Source organism: Gymnogyps californianus, chromosome 1, assembly GCF_018139145.2.
Source record: "Gymnogyps californianus isolate 813 chromosome 1, ASM1813914v2, whole genome shotgun sequence".
Classification (NCBI taxonomy): Eukaryota; Metazoa; Chordata; class Aves; order Accipitriformes; family Cathartidae; genus Gymnogyps; species Gymnogyps californianus.
Genome location: NC_059471.1, coordinates 17,240,054 through 17,256,815, shown reverse-complemented (window position 1 = coordinate 17,256,815; position 16,762 = coordinate 17,240,054).

Here is a 16,762-nt window from a genome sequence, read left to right as displayed (position 1 = left end):
TTAGAAAACAGATCAGGCTGTGCAGTGGGACCCCTGATCTGTCTCCCAGCTCCCGGCAGTGGTCCAGGTGTTGTGTTGATGCTGGTGGACTGTGGGTCCATGTTACACCAGAAGGATCTCTGGGAATATCGTCTCTCTGGGTTTGTGCACTCAGACCAGGGACTGTGCTCACTGGAGACTGCATCATCCCTTCACTCACCCTTTCGGAGGCTCATGGGAGGCTCCTGGAGGAAGAAGTCCCCATCCCGTGAGACACGATTAAAGGAAACAAAAGTGAGATGGTTGTGCGCTGTTTTAAAAGTCCATTCATACTCAGTTGGGTTCTGTTTCTCGTAGGAGATATATTCAGGTACGCCTGTTGGGAGGAAATTCTGGCAATATTGAGGTACCTTCTGCCAGCTCTTACAGAGTCTGCTAGAAATTGAGGATTCTTTCTTTGCTGAAGCCAGCTACAATTCTCCCAAACCCCCAAGTATAACGACCCCTTCCAGCCATCTTCAGTATACTGAAGAGCTACTTGACGGTTGTCTCTGTCAAGTATTTCTTTGGCATAGATAGACCCATGGCCACATTCAGAGCCAGTGGTGACACTAGCAAGGGGATGCGGTGGAGGCTGGAGCGGAAAAGCCCGAGGCTGCAGGAGCAGAAAGGGGTGAGTGTGTGGTGTGGGAGCGGGGCCTCGTCCTGCAAGGGCAGGAGCAAGGTCTGAGCAGGTTATGGTGATCGAGAAGGGAAATACAAAATGGAGAGGAGGTGGGAAGGAGCTGCGTTCATGCAGAAGCTGCATTCATGTAAGTGCGTTTTCAGTCCAGCTCCCTTGCACTAGGGGATGGCTGCCGTGGTGGTGGGGGACTGTGAGGTGCTGTTTGCTGTGGCTGGATCCTGAGACTGCTGGTACAGGCACAGTCACGGGGAAGGAGCGTGAAAAGCCTTCTGGTGTCTACTCAGGTAGGTATTTGGGACAACTCACCATCTCTGAGCGTAGAGTCCCTCTCCATTTTCATGGACTGTGTTCCTGATCCACTGATCATTTCTGTGCTATAAGTTGTCATCCCTATTGCTCTCCAATTTCATTCAAGGGGAGGGAAACACTCTTTGACTTTTGATCAAATACTTTGATTTCTGATATCTCAAGGAAGTCGCTCCTGCCATGGTGTCGTGGTTTAACCCCAGCCGGCAGCTAAGCACCACGCAGTCGCTCGCCCACTGCCCCCCCACCCCTGGGATGGAGGAGAGAATCAGGAAAAAAAAAACTTGTGAGTTGAGATAAAGACAGTTTAATAGGACAGAAAGGAATGAAAAACAATGATAATGATAATAATAATAATATGACAATAGTAATACTAAAAGAATTAAACTATACAAAGCAAGTGGTGCACAATGCAGTTGCTCACCACTCGTTGACCGATGCCCAGTTAGTTCCCGAGCCACAATCCCCCCCTCCCAGTTAACTCCCCCCTGTTTATATACTGGGCATGATGTCATATGGTATGGAATAGCTCTTTGGCCAATTTGGGTCAGCTGTCCTGATGGTGTCCCCTCCCAGCTTCTTGTGCCCCTCCAGCCTTCTTGCTGGCTGGGCATGAGAAGCTGAAAAATCCTTGACTGAGTATAAACACTACTTAGCAACAACTAAAAACATCAGTGTGTTATCAACATTCTTTTCCTACTAAATCCAAAACACAGCACTATACCAGCTACTAGGAAGAAAATTAACTCTGTCCTAGCCGAAACCAGGACACATGGTCCTTCTTCTGCCACACTGACTTCAGGCTCTTCTCTTGGTGCTCAAATTGCAGTTGACGCCTCCTGGCTCAGTCTCCTGTTCAGTCACCAGACCTGCACACTAATCTGCTGGAGGAAGCAGCCTGTTTTTCTCTGCCATCTTGTGTGGCTCGTATCATTACTAGTCTGGAGGTTTAAGGTATTTTCAGCTTTGAGCAGGAGCACTACTTTGGCCAAGTGCTCAGGCCTGCTAGAGGTCAATGATAAGAAGATATGAGCATCTTTTTATTTGAAATCAGGCTTTTTTCATTCATTGCAGTGAGAATAGCATTTAACTGAGACAGGATTAAGCTGTGGCTGTACTTTTCTGAATGTCCATAAGCAGACTAGCTCCAGGGCTGCTCCCATTACTGCTATCTCCCTATAGTAGTGCCTAGGGAACACTAATTATATGCCATGTTGGTATTTGGGATACAATAAGTACAATTAGTTGTGTTAGGTACAATAAATGCCACATGAGGTAGTTGCTGTTTCACAGAGGCTGCAGTGCAGGTGGGCACCAGGGGGTCCATTAACGGCTGGGTGGGCCAGGGAAGGAGGATCTGGGGGCTTTAAGGAATGGGAGCTTTGGACTGCAATGAGAAACAGAGTGTGAGCGTGGCACTTACCTAAATAAAACCTGCTGTCCTCATCCAACGAAAGGATGACTTGTATATTTATAGTGAGGCCTCACAATGGACTTCAAGTGCCATGAAAATCTTAGAGTGCCCATAACCCTTTATCATAATGACTGAACTCTATCTGGATCAAAAATGCCTTATTTTCCTGCAAAAGTTTGCTCCTCTGCTTATTTGTACTTATGGAAAAAAACACCCTTGTATTTTACCTCAACTTTTCCCTGGTTAGCTTTCTTCTACTGCTTCTTGTCTTGAGGCTCTGAATAACTCTTTTGCTTCTGAGACTATGTATATTGTTTTCTATGTATATTATTACCTTGCAGGTATATGCAGGTCTGTTATTATTGTTCCTTTTATTGCCAATATAAGTTTAACTCCTTCAGTGTCTATATGATTTATTATTCTGTATATAAAGCCATAAGAGCTATGTGGACTTGATTTCTCTTGACTTTGGCTTTTAAAAATAGATACAATATTTTAAACAATATTTTAAACAACTCTAAAGCACACAAACTAACCTCAGTTCAGTGCATGCAAAAATTTTGTGATACCTATCAATAGCCAATACCTATCAATACCGATCTAGAGGAGCTGGAAGTGTGATTCTGTGAATTCAGAATTTTTTCCCAATCTGAATGGACTGGCTCATAAAAGTTGACCTTGGAAATAAGCATTTCCTTCTGGAATGACGGAGAGGGTCCTTTCGAGCAGCCAGCCCAATGGTTCTTAGAAAATATAGGGACCAGGCTGAGATGAGGATGGCTTGTTAAGGATCTGTATTTAACCCTACCTGCTGTTTTACTCCATTCAGGAATGTGAGCAGAGGGAGCTGAAACTCTACAAAAGCCAGACAAAACTATTATGATTCATCTAATTAGCACTGTATAAAGTTCCTTTTTTCTGAAGTTTTAAATGTACAATGCTGCTGCAATTCAGTTAAGCAACTGAGCATAGGCTTAACATAGGTGCATGAATAATCCTGTCACTTTCAACACTTAAAATTAAACATGAGCAGGTGCTTTATTAGAATGGGGCTGAATTTGCTTGCTAGAATTATTTATTATGAATGACAGATATCTGAACTGCAGTGCCTTCAGGTGGAATATACCTGAGTAATCTATAGTCCATGTGCTCATGAGTGGCAATGTCCTTGTCTTCTGCTCCTGTTACAGGAACAGCATGTGAGATTTAGCAATAACCTAACCCTGTTCTTTCTCTGTTTAAAGGGGAAAATGCAGCTCTTCCAGCTTGGTGTTAGGTGAAATAGTCCAATCAGAGAGAGAGAAATCTCCCAAGGAGCTGATTTGGGGCTGCTGGCTGTGGATGACCAACGGGTGTTGATGGGAACTGATGGCTTGGTTGCAGCCTTCCAGACACCGAGTGCTTACTGTGCATGCTGTCCCTGCTGCAAAACAGATGGTCTAGTTCACAGTGAGGAGCCAGGCAGGTATCAGAGCCAGACACAAATCTCCCAGACTCCGCATACAGCTCTGCTTCACGTGGGAGCATGGCATGGTTGTCAAGTCTCATTACGTCCCTGTGAGTGAACTCAATGCCTTCCCAACCAGCCTGAGGCCAGACTGGCTGGTGGAGACCTGAGGAGCGGCAGCCGCTCTGGGGACCCTCTGCTTTCATGGGGGAAAATCCCTCCCTGGTTTGCTGGCTGTCCCGCACGCTTTCCTTGCGGCAGAGCAGAGAGGCAGGGAGAAGGGCTGTCCTTTACATGCCCCTGGCACAGGGAGAGAAGGAGAGGGGTGAGCAGTCCTTGTTAGAGCTGCCCTTCTTCATCCAGGGGGTGACACCCAGCCCATCGGGAGGACTGAGCTGCAGCTTTGAGTTGCTACAGAAATCATCAGGGGAGTTAGCTGGGCTTGAGAGGGGACACGGACACTGTCTTGAAGCTAAACCAGATGGAGAAGCAGCTGTGAGATGAACTATTGTTTCATGTCTCCGTGCTTACCTCCAAGTATAAGAGTGACTTGCTTAAACTTTTTTTTTTTAATTAATTCAATTTAATTGTAGTTTAAGATACCTTAATGTTAGAAAGTCCCAGGCAGGCAGGCAGTTGGTACTGGTTTGCTCTTGCAAGGCCAGGGTCCCCTAGGAGCTGGTTGGGATCTCCATAGGGACAATCTACACATCTCTGCCAGGGTCATGCTCCAGCCAAGCTGCTGACCTGCCAGATGAAGGGGCTGATGGAGATGCTGAGCCGACTACACAGCATCAGGTAGGATGAACAGGAAACTGTCCCTTGAGGCAAGACCCCAAGCCCTGTGTTGCATGGAGGAAAGGATGGCAAAGTGCAAGCCCCGAGCAGGTGAAGGATGGAGACTGCCATGGTGGGGATGACTGGATGCTTGTAAGCTATTGCAACAGGAGGAAGGCTCCTTCATCACCTGCAGAGGTGCAGGACCTCAATAGGTGAGCCCAGAATGTTGTGTTGGGGGAGGCGTCTGGGCTGGTTGAGCCTGACCCATATTCTGGAGCCAGGAAGCTGTGGGTGGCAGCGGTGGTAGACTCCCTCCTGTGGGTTGCAGAGGCACCCTTGGCCTGCCAGGCTAGACGTCTCAGGAGGTTTGCTGCTTGACCAGGGCTGTGATATGGGATGTACTAAAGAGACTGACAAGACTTATCCAGCCCTCAGACTACTACCCCTTGCTTGCGCATCCACATGGACACTAGTGATTCTTCTGGGAAGACCTCCAGTATATCGAGTGGCTACAGGGCCTTGGTGGTAAGGGCCAAGGCCAAGGAGGCCCAGGAGGGGTTCTCCCCAGTCCTGCTGGTGGATGGGAGAGGCTCAGGTCAAAGTGGTTGCATACTGTGAGTCAAGTTTCAGTTATGCAGCCAGTATCCAAGACAGGGCTTAAGCTCTGATAACTTTCTTTGAGGAATGAGGACAGCAGAGGGAAAGACAGGACCTGTCTGACCAAGTGGGACAAGAACTGTACCAGGAGGCTTGCTAACCTAGTAAGTAGGGCTTTATACTGGGATGCCAGGGAATGGTGACCAAAGCCCAAAGATACGTGGAGGAATCCATGTATTTATCTCCATTTATTCACCTAAGACTACATGTTAACTTTGTAGTTTTTTGGAATAACACAGAGTGCAAAGCTGCAAGGGCAGCACAAACAGGTACAACTCTTCCCAGAGCCACCTACTAGCAGTGGTACAAACTGCTGTGTTCCCAGTTAGCTCCTCTCCCCTGACTCAGGCAGGGTCAGTTGTGCTGAATTCCCTGTTTTAGTAATACTGGGAAGTGAAGGGGCTAAGAATAACAGGTAGACTTACTCTGAAATGCATAAAATACTTTTTCCTTCAGTCTTATTTCTTAAAACGTGCAATACCATGCAGAAAGCTTGGAGACTTTTTTGCCTTTGCAGTACCTGGGTGAGTATGCATGTATCTTACAGCCCTTGTGCTCCACACGGTGACTAATGGCTGGGCTGTTGCCTGTGTTGGCACACAGCAATCATCTTGATGACTCAGGGCTCTGAGGGAGAGAGTAAAGAGGGTACAGAGTGAGTGAGCACATGGATGGCACATCTCAAGCTCCAGTGATGGGTAAATGATTCCTTTTCTCCAAGTGCTTTAAAGGACTGGGAATACACTAAGCAGTGCTTCTTTTGTAGATCACCTGGAGGTGATTCTCAGGGTCTACAGGAGAAAAATGCTGCAGGAAAGCTCTGCTGAATTTGACACAGCACTTGGTGCCCTCACGGTGATTGCAGAAGGAGCTCGAGGAGGCCGCTTAATAGATGTCCAGAGAAAGTATCCAAGCTTTAAAGCATCCCCAAACCAAGCTCTAACCCAAAGCTGGCCCTTGGCTTACAGGCAGTCAGCAGAGAGGCACTCGGTGCCGAATCAAAAGTTGGTCATAAAAGCAATATTCACTTCAAGCCACAACAACACTGTAAATAGTCATCTAGGCTGCTGGTATATAGCTCTGAACATCTCTTTCCCAAGATGTTGGACTTCTAGGGATATATATAAGCAGAGATTGGACTTCTTTGTAGTTGTCATTGCTACAAAGAAGGAAAGTATGCATCCTTAGCACTCTGGAAGTACTTGATATGTTATGTGTGCCCCAGTGTCCAGGGGTTTTAAGGAAGCTGGAAAGTGCTGCAGGCAGTGAGGGGTCTGTTTTGATCTCATTAGTAGGGACAGTGATCTTCCTTTCTAAGGTGGATCAAGAACTTCCCTTGTTGCTCCACTCTTTTCACATCTGAAGGTCCTGACCAGCACTCCTCACCAGATCTTGAATGTCCCTGTAGTCCTATGACTTGAGAGAGCTGGTAGCATTGCCTCAGCTCCAGGTGAGATGAAGTGTCGTCCAGCTTTGGCCGTTTGGATCAGCCGAAGGATGATATCCGACTTGCACCTTACCCTGATTAATAGCTTTTTCCTAGGAGGTGGCTCTAAAACTCTGGAGAGTGTCGGTGGCATTTGCATCTTGGTCTGCATGCCTCTGGTCTTTAGTAAGGATTTAACCACTGCTTATGGATTTTTTTGATGCTTTTTCCTTTCTCTCATATCTCAGGAGGTGGCATGTCCTTGCAGTGATGCTAGAGAAGCACTTCCTTTCTGCTCAGCTCTCTGTTCCTTGTTTAATTTGGGTATTTATTCCATATGACAGCAGCTCATCTTATTTAATGCTGTCTAGCAGAAATCGGGGGAAAGGTTCATAAGGCCATGTCTCTGAGACATACTTTTCATCAGGCATCTCACAAAGCCGTCAGAGTCCCTGGCTGTGGCTTGCATTTACCTGCGTTCAGAGGGGGTGCTGGCAGGCAGCGCAGTTTTGCCAAGCTGGTGCATCCCTCTAGATACAGCAGAGAGCCTGGCTCTCCATATCACTACCAGTTTGCTGCTGCTCCTGCAGCATGACTGCCAGTATTGAAATCAAGGACACAGCTTCCAGGGCTAATGGAAACAGGACACTTGTCATGTTTCTATATGAAATACACTCTAAAATTAAATTACATCATTGTATTACTGTTCTTTATTCATCTCATGAAGCTTAGTCTCTCAAAGGATAATTATAATACAGACTGCATAAAAGAACTCAGGCTCTCCTTGGGAAGAGCATGGGTAACCAGGGAGGTTAAACTATAATTGCCTGTTCACTTCTGTTTTGCCTGCAGGAGGATTCAGCTTATATGCCATAATTTCTTCCACTGATTTGCTGAATACTGTCAAACAAATTACCTCACTTCCCCCTGTCGCCTGCCCATGTTTTTCCTGTATTGACTCTAGGCTATTTGAGATCCGGATGGTTTCTCACAGTGGGAACATATATAATGGTGCCTTTGAGATACCTGCAGCTCACGGAGATGTAGCCAGGTTAGCTTCATATTAGGTAGGTCCAGTGCTACTAGGAGCAAAGCCACAGCAGCAGGAAGCTCATCAGAAGTGACAAACACCACTTCAGAAGCTCACGCTGCCTCAGACGTGCTCCCCCTCAACCCACCTCCAAAGCTGGGCAAATGCTTGGCTCTCCAGCCCATGTCAAGCAGGAATATTGACTGCTGGAATATTTTGACATGTCAACTGGTAGTTGGGCTAAAGCAGACTCAAGCTCGACTAGAGAGCTGCAGGATTCATTTCACCTAACCATAGCCACATACAAATGAATAGACTAGACTAGACTAGACTAGGCTAGAATAGTTCAGCTGGAAGGGACCTACAATGATCATCTAGTCCAACCGCAAATGATGCCCAGTCAAAGCCAGGTGTCTAGATTTCTCTCTCCTGCATCGAGACACTGCTGCCTCAATGTGATGGTTCAGTCCCACTACTTCAGACACTGCCTCCTGTGTCTACAGATGGAGCCCAGAGTAGTTACCTGGCTTTCAAGTGCCTACAGATAGCTGAGAAGAATGACATCCTATGTGGATATTTGTCCCATAGTGTTGTTCTGGCTTCCTTGGAGCTTCCAAGTGCTGCTCCAATTCTAGGACAAAGCAGTAGCTTTAGTATACGTATGCCAGCTCAGTGTCGGTGCCAAAATACTGCTTTCTCTGGGTGAGATATTTGTCAAATTCTGATCTGATGTCAGGATTTCTAATTGTCATTAACATTTTGAATAATCCCATAAATTAACTACTCTGAACATGATCTCAATAGGTGTGAAGCTGCCATTGTGCAGTGGAGGTTGATTCATTGCACACGTTATGGGACAATGTTTTTCTGAGTATTTCACCCTTGTGCACTTATTTGTCCTGTCAGGGAGACTGAGGCAATTTTAGTGATTATTTTGCAACTGTATTTTATTTTGATACAAGGAGAATTTTGTATTGCAGGCCAAATACTTGAAAGTGTCTGTTGCTGTTTGCCTATTTTCCTTCCATGTTTATTCCTTCAAGGACAACTGGAGGCAGGTAATATATTCATATTTATTATGTCAAGAATGAGAGTGATTACAGTGTTGACAGCTCACCTACAGCTGTATTAGGTATGGCAAACACTTCTTTCTTCTTGCTTTGGAGATTTCTGTGGCTGTATTTTCTCCAGTGTTTCCTCTGCAATTAATTAATAAATTACTTGGTTTCTAAAAAGCCTAACTCTTGACTCTGTTGAGCATAAAGGAAAGGAAGAAGATCCTTTTTGTCCTTTGCTAAGACATCAATGGGAATTTTACGTAAAGAAATATGTTGGAAAGCTGCCATGGTTTGCAAGGTGATGTAATACCTAACATATCAGCATGGACCTTGGAGTACATCAGTTTCTGCTTTGACTTGTTATATGGTTAAGGGCTAATGACTTTGACTCAGGCCCTTGATAACATTCAGGAACCTACCTTTCACCTACAGAAATGCAACGGAGGAAGTGTGCGGGTGCTCCAGGCACACCCGTGTGTCAGTTTGCAGTGCTTCCATCTAGCACAGTCTTGGAAGACAGCACCTAAGGGTTGTTTTTGCCAGAGTGCGATTTCTGCATCCATGCAGGCATGGGGTGGGGACAGGGAAGGGAGTCTGCCTTGGCAGAGGGTTAGTGTCACTAAGCTGATTGGCTTAAATTCGTTGATGGCAGTTTTCAGACTTTTGGAACTGATAGTCAAAAATGCCTATCGCCTGGCCACCAAAAGCCAGTTGTAATGGCAAAACTTTGTATTATTGTCCAGACCTGACTCTCTTTGTTCTTCACTCCTGCTCCCTTTCTTCCCCATCCAGTAGTATGACTGGCATTAAGCTAGTTAATTGCTGGCATCAAATTCCCAGGACTGACCTTTAAAACTGATACTTCAGTGTAATGAAAGTGAAACGAGTGAGACGGGTCAGTCATACCCCTCAGAGTTGTTAGATGATTTTGATAGGCAACCTGGGAGTCAGGTAACACTTGCTATGTCTTTACAACCATGATGATAGAAATTTTTCTCTCTCTTTCTCTTTTTAACAGAAATTTATGATTTTGCTGAATCTGAATATCATGTATGACACATAAACAGATTATATTGATCAGATAACAACGTGCAGTCTGCATGCATGACATCCCCTTCCTCCTGCCTCACCAAAATGGATGGATATTCACAGAAAACAGAGACTCCTTTGGATCTGTGTGTGAATTCTGAGTTGGATAATGGGGGTTAAAATAGTGAAGTTCTTGAGCTGTTGCATGATTGGGATGTGTTTTCTTGAGATGATGACTGCTGAGATGGGGTGACACATATCACAGTTGCAGTCTGCAGCATCACTTTGCTTTTGCTAGAGCAGACGAGTTGCAGTGACATCCAAATGTTTTCTCCTTTGACCTTACAAGTAATCCAGAAACTTTGTAATTATTAACTGTGGCTTATTTCTCATTCAGAATAAGAATTGGAATATTATATTCCTTAATAACTGCATTGTATTCCCCTTTATTTGTAGACTCTCAGCAGTGGTTTGATGACTAAGTTCATCTTCATAGATTTTGCTCTGGAAGGATCCCAACTAAATTCAAGATTAGTTGCCTGGGACACCACATAATGCAATTAAAAATGCAATATGTGGCGCAGAGTAGTTGCATACTGCCTAGTATATGCCCGAAGTTTTTCTACAGAGGACCTGGTTTCAGAAGTTTCTGGATGCTTCCTGCTCTTACACTTGTTTTTCCAACGGGATAGGAAGCTTTAATTGTATTTCAAGTCTCATCTCTTTGTTTGTTTAGTGTCTTGTCTCTAAGAAAGATGATGAGGTTTTCTCCTACTACTATATTTTTGTGTGTTTATGACTTTAATAGACAGCTTCAGCAGTGTATCAGCTTCTTTTTTAAATGTTCACATGAAGATTTTCAGTGCTGGGTACCATTGGAGCCAATGAGAGTGGCAGCTCTGACAGATTAACTGTTTAACACATTAACTGGACTAACTAGGTAAGTAGTATTACTTGTTACTTGTTGCTTGCTAATGTCCAGAAATGTGAATAAGATCCATGTCACATTGCCTGGTAAAGGCACAGGTAGTTCCTGTCTTGAAGAACTTATTGTCAACAGGTAAAACAAAAATGCATCACAGTGATTTGGCTAACATGAATTACAGATCAGTGGGAGAGCTGGGATAAAGATAAAGATCCTTTGAGCTCCATGGTCTTCTCCTTCCACTCTGCCTATCTGCCTTTTCTGGAAGTAAATGTAGAATTACCCAGTTTGGGATATTTCCTCCTTTTCTGTTATTCTCTGTAAACCATTCTAGTTCATTCAAATGTGTTGCTGGGAAGGAGAAGAAACCTCTTGAAAATCAGCCTTAGCTGCAGGAGCATCTCTGTGATGTGTTGACTCTGCCAGGTTGTTGCCTCCACCCCCACGCACTGGCATTTTGAAGAGAGGAGCATTGGATCCCCGATGCCAACAGCTGTCTCATTGCGCACTGATTCATTTGTCAGCAGTGACTCTGACTACTGGAGCACAGTTGTGACCTATGAGCTGCCTTGTCAATGCGTAAACACTGGCTGTTTAAATTGACAGGAGATAAGCAGCAAGTATCTAACTTTCCAGCCCAGAGCGAGATACTTCTCTATTGTGCTTCCAGCTGGGGCTGGGGGATCCTGAAAGAGGGTGTACAAACACGGTGTGCAAACAGATCCCTGACCTGTCTGGAAGTGGTTTGCTTTGTTTTATCTGATAGCATGAAGCACGCGACAGACACTGGCAATTTACATGGCACATAACCCCTGAAAGCAGTGATCCTGCCAGGCTCACCAGTTAAACAATACCTTGGGAAGTATTGCAACAATTTCTCCTGAATATTGGCAACAAACATGCTTTATATCGCTGGTAGCTGCAGGGTAATTTCACGGGTCTATATTTAGAGGACTGGGAAATTCTGTCCCAACTAAAAGCCAGGCTTAGTGCGATCTAGTAACTCTTCTCAGGAAATATGCTCCTTTAGGTCCTATTTCTTTTTGGATTTTACTTAGGTTTATTATATTATGTGAAAACAAACAACGGCTTTTTATTTCTATTTATGTGTCCGCATGCCCTTTACATGGTGTCTGAGTGATACAGGAGTCTTTGCTGTGTTGTCACCACCCAGCCAAGAAGCTCCAGTGCTCATAAGGTACAGTCACAACAAGAAGACATAATAAAGAGGAACATATGCAGGATGGAGCTGTGTGCCTAGGGTGAAACATGAAACCAAACAGGGCATCAACTGATGAAACCATCAATCCAATTCACCAGCTGCTTCTGATCGGTGGTGACATGCTGCAGATCGCTATCACTGTCTGGCTACCAATACAGAGCTCCTTTGCAGAAGGACGCTGATATGAAATAAGCTGGTAAGATATGACAGGAGGACAAAAGTTGAAGGAAAGCAAATTGTATGGAAATACCTGATTTGGACATGATGGGGCCTGATAAGCATTAAGCAAGGATTTTATAGACTACGCTCTATGCCCAGCTCTGCAAAATGCACTGTCGCTTACTGCTCATTCGTATGCAGAGTGCTCTGCTCTGTGCTGCACTTCTCAGCCCTTTCTCCCTTAAATGAAGATCCAGCTTCCCTTCTGGTCATTCCAGCTGAAAACATTAGCAAGGGAGATCTGCATTAACACTCAGTATCTGCTGTCCGTCTCCACTGAGTGTACAACCATGCCCATGCCCCTCTCTTGCTCCTCCAGCAAGCTCTGGCTGCCGTACCGCACTCCTGCCCCGAGAGCCTGCGAGAAGGCTCTTCTCCCGCCCCACTGCAATGTCACCCACCTGCAGGGCTGCTGCTCTTTGCCTTTGCTCTTCGCCTTTTGTGCGATCTGCTCTACTCAGACCTCCCTGTACATTGAGGCCAACAGGAAAATCCCTGCCATCAATCAGACAACAAGGCATAGCCCCCATATCAGAGATGAAGATGTGGAGCAACCAAAATATTCTGTGATACTCTGCCTGTGTTTCACAGTTCTGCTCCTCAGTCACGGGTCTTTTACCAGCCATTATCCTGTCCACAGATTGTAATAGCATGTGCTTACATGTGTACTTACATGCTCCACGGATCGGCACTGCACCCAACGTGCCTCAGTGTTTTTGCCAGTGTTTCAAAGCAAGTCTAAAACCACTGATAATAGAAAAGTTGCGGATGGTGCTGGTGCGACACCAAGCAGCAGTAAGAGCTGGGCAGCCATTCAGAGAAATCTGGAGCATTTGGGTCTGTCCAGGAAAAAAAGTTTTCCCTTGTCCTGTGCAGGACCGGCCTTTGAGGCTGGCCATGAGGCCAAAAGCATGGTGAGCTCACATGGCCAAGGTAGCTGCGGGTGCCTGGAGCAGGCTTGGGAAGGCCTGGTGGGTATTCGCCATGCGGGGAGTCCTGTCTACCTCCTGGATGCTGGAGTGTGCAGAAAGGCAATGTAATGTAGATGCTGGGGTTCTTCCCACAGGGTCCCACCAAGAAGAAACCTTTGCTGAGATGCTCCAGGAGCAGCGAGGATTTGCAGGGAACCAGCATTTAATTGCCTTTTGGTTTTTCCATGAAGGAAACATGGAAGGGAGATGGTGGTGCTTTGGAGTACTTCTCAGCTGAGCAGGGCCAAGGTTTTCACACCAAATCCTCACAATGGGGGACTGCAGCCTAGAAAGCAGGCACTCGAGAAAGGATTATGGTGAGACAGACAGGTGTCCAGTGTCAGCCCCCTCTGAGACACTTCGAGAAAAAATGCATTTTCTGTGTGCCTCGAGAGAGGGGTAACAAGTAAGACTGGGCCGATGATTTTAAGTCTGTATGCACGGCATTGGGAGATCACACTGAGGACCTGGGAATGGTTCAGGAGAGAGATTCAGGTGACTAGAAGCAGACGTGTGCATCTAAGCCAGGCTCTCCTGCTTTCCTTTTAGTTGCTGGAGGTGCTTTTGGGGAGTGACACATTCCATCCTAACGTGGGCTTTATAAAGGATGTAGAAAGGCTGCTGAAGACACAGAAAAGACCCCAAAAAAGGATGTAATGTTTAGAGGAAATGCTGAAATGTGTGAGCTTCAAAGGTTTCGGTACATTCAGACTGCTGGAAATAAAACCGAAACACCATTTGATTGCGACCTGGAAAACCTTGACAAGAAGAAAATATCAGTTAGCAAATGGCTCGTTAAGCTCAGGGCAGAGGAAGGTATGATCAAGGCAGAGGATACTGAAGACGGAAAATTTGAGTAAGGAAAAATAAGGTGCTAATATTAACTCGGCGTGAGTAGCTATTAGAGCAGGCAGTCAGGGAAGGAGCAGGCTCTCCACCTCCTGGGGACTCCCAGCAACAGGAGGACACTTCTCTGGAAGACTCAGGTCAAACACAGATTGTTAGGCTCAGGGAGGAACACAAGAATATTGCATAGTAGCTGTGACACTTGTGGTGAGGTGAGGGAACCTGCTGTTCCCTTAAGGGGTTTAAACTCTCTGGATCAATGAGCGAAAGGATTAGGAACTCATTTTGTCTTGCAGCACTCATCGATTGTTTTTTGAAACTCTCCAATTTAGACACGCACATCAAGCAGAGGGACATGCAAAAAGGCTGGTTAGGTACACTGCCTGTTGCTGCACTGAGCTGGACTCCTATGGGAGTTACAGAAATGCAAAATATAGTTATTAAATTAAATCAGTCCCACTGAGGTGTCAATAGACAGACTGGTCCAGTTTTTCAAAAGGAAGGCTTGCTATCAGAGCTGCAATTTTCCAGTAAAAATAACCATCATGTGCCAAGTATGCCTTTTACAAACACTCATCCAACAAACACCTGTTCATATCAAGAAATGGTTTGAGCGGGAGATGCAGAAAATAGAGCAGCCTAATCACAGGTAGGCTGAAATCAAGGTCACCATACCATATTCCAGGTTAAGATATAAACCAGCTATTCTCTGGGACATGAATACAACATGTTTTTAGCATGCAGCTGATGCCGATGATGCTGGTGTACCACAAACATCCGTACCCATTTGTGGTGCCTGCCCTACCCCTGCCTGCTGTCCTCGACACTGTGACTCTCTGTGCTAAGCTCTGTACCAGGCAAAGGCAGGGGCACTGCCTTGCCCCTGCCTTGCGAGGGAGGTTGGCAGGGATTTATAGGAAGGACACAGGAGCACTCTCGGCATTTCAGACCTTACATTTGCATTCTCAGCTTCACCCCAGCATTAACCTGTACCCTAGTCGAATAAACTAGTTTCAGCTTTATACCAGTGGTTCCTCTGCAATACCAAATCTAGGTAAGGACTTAAATTAACTGTGTGAAGAGACAAATCCGTGCATTCAGACATTCATTTGATGCTTGCCTTAGTTTTCCCACTGACAAGATGTATGCAATAATTTAAGTATAACAAATAAATATCAAAATTTGTAGGGCCATAGTGAACAAACCCTTTTGAAATGGTCTGACATTCTCTAGAGAAAAGCTAAGTTTTCTGTTTACTTTTTAAAAAAAATCAGCCAAGGATTTTGGGTGACCCAAGCCGCAAGTTCAGAAAATAAACTGCCGGTGTTATGCTGAATTGGCCTATTAGTATGGATGCCAAGAGGCTCTCTGCTCATCAGTTACACAGAGAATGAATGATTTCACATGCTAATGCCCTCTCTCCATCAGTGTCCTACACATGGAGTCATAACAGCATCTTGCAGTCTTGCTTGAATGCTTGCAATTCAATAAGAGTCACAGCAGAAATCCACACTAAATCGTCATCCTTGCCACCTGAGAAGGGGGTGGGTTTTAAAAAAAGACCCCAAAGCACCTCTGAGCACAGCAGCCCCTGGAAGATGCAGTATCTTGGTGCTGAATCATATTATTTCCAAATGAGTTCATGTCAATTTGAAAGAACAGTTTAAGAAGACAGAACAGTTCCTCAGTAATTACAGCTACACTAGCTTAATTTACAAACTCCTGTAAATCTGTTGACACATGGTAATAGTGGTATTTAATCATGGTTCTGATATCAGATTTCTACTGCTTTAGTACACTGGCTGCCTTTCATTGCTGATTTCATCCTAAGCACCCTTCCTTTTTCAAAGATGTACAAAAGAAAAATTTCTCTGAGACTTGACTGTCTGGAAATGCACCGTGATGCAGGTTTCATTATCCTGGGAGAGTGAAAATGGTTGTGTCAAAAGCTTTGTATTTTCTAACAAACAGCTTTGTGTTTTAGGAAATGCTGAAGAAATGTATTTTAGGAAATGCTTTGGGAAGGGAAGGGAAGGGAAGGGAAGGGAAGGGAAGGGAAGGGAAGGGAAGGGAAGGGAAGGGAAAAGGAGAAGAGAAGAGAAGAGAAGAGAAGAGAAGAGAAGAGAAGAGAAGAGAAGAGAAGAGAAGAGAAGAGAAGAGAAGAGAAGAGAAGAGAAGAGAAGAGAAGAGAAGAGAAGAGAAGAGAAGAGAAGGCAAAGAAGCCACTTTAATTGATAACTGCTCAGGAACTTAGACTGCTCATAAAATGCCGAGCCTTGGCTATACAAAAACAGACTCCCTGTCCCCGCTGATCCAGAAGGGAGTTAGTGATTCTTAGATATCTTTGAGAATCTGGGCCTGAAAGTCTGATGTGAGAAACAAAAAAATGAAAACTCAGACTTTCTTTGGCATCACAGTTGGCCCATGGGGGAACCACCAGATGCACTTTTGAGAGTAACAGAGGGCAGGCAGATCTCTCAGTACTAAGTGAGAGCCATAAGTCAACCACATCTGTTTTTGATGCTGTAGTTACTCAACACGTTCTTCAAATTATTCATCAATTCCCCCCAAATAGATCAAATTAAAATCTCTAAAACTCAAGCCCTAAATATGTTTGTTTTAAAAAAACCAACTACCATCACCACATAGAGTTGCTCTCCCTCCTGCAAGCAACAATCCTTTTAGGAAGAGGAGTAATTAGGCAAAGTATATATGGCCTTGCTGCCCATGATGAAAATATTAGCTAGCCCAGAGCGCCCCCAGAGCTC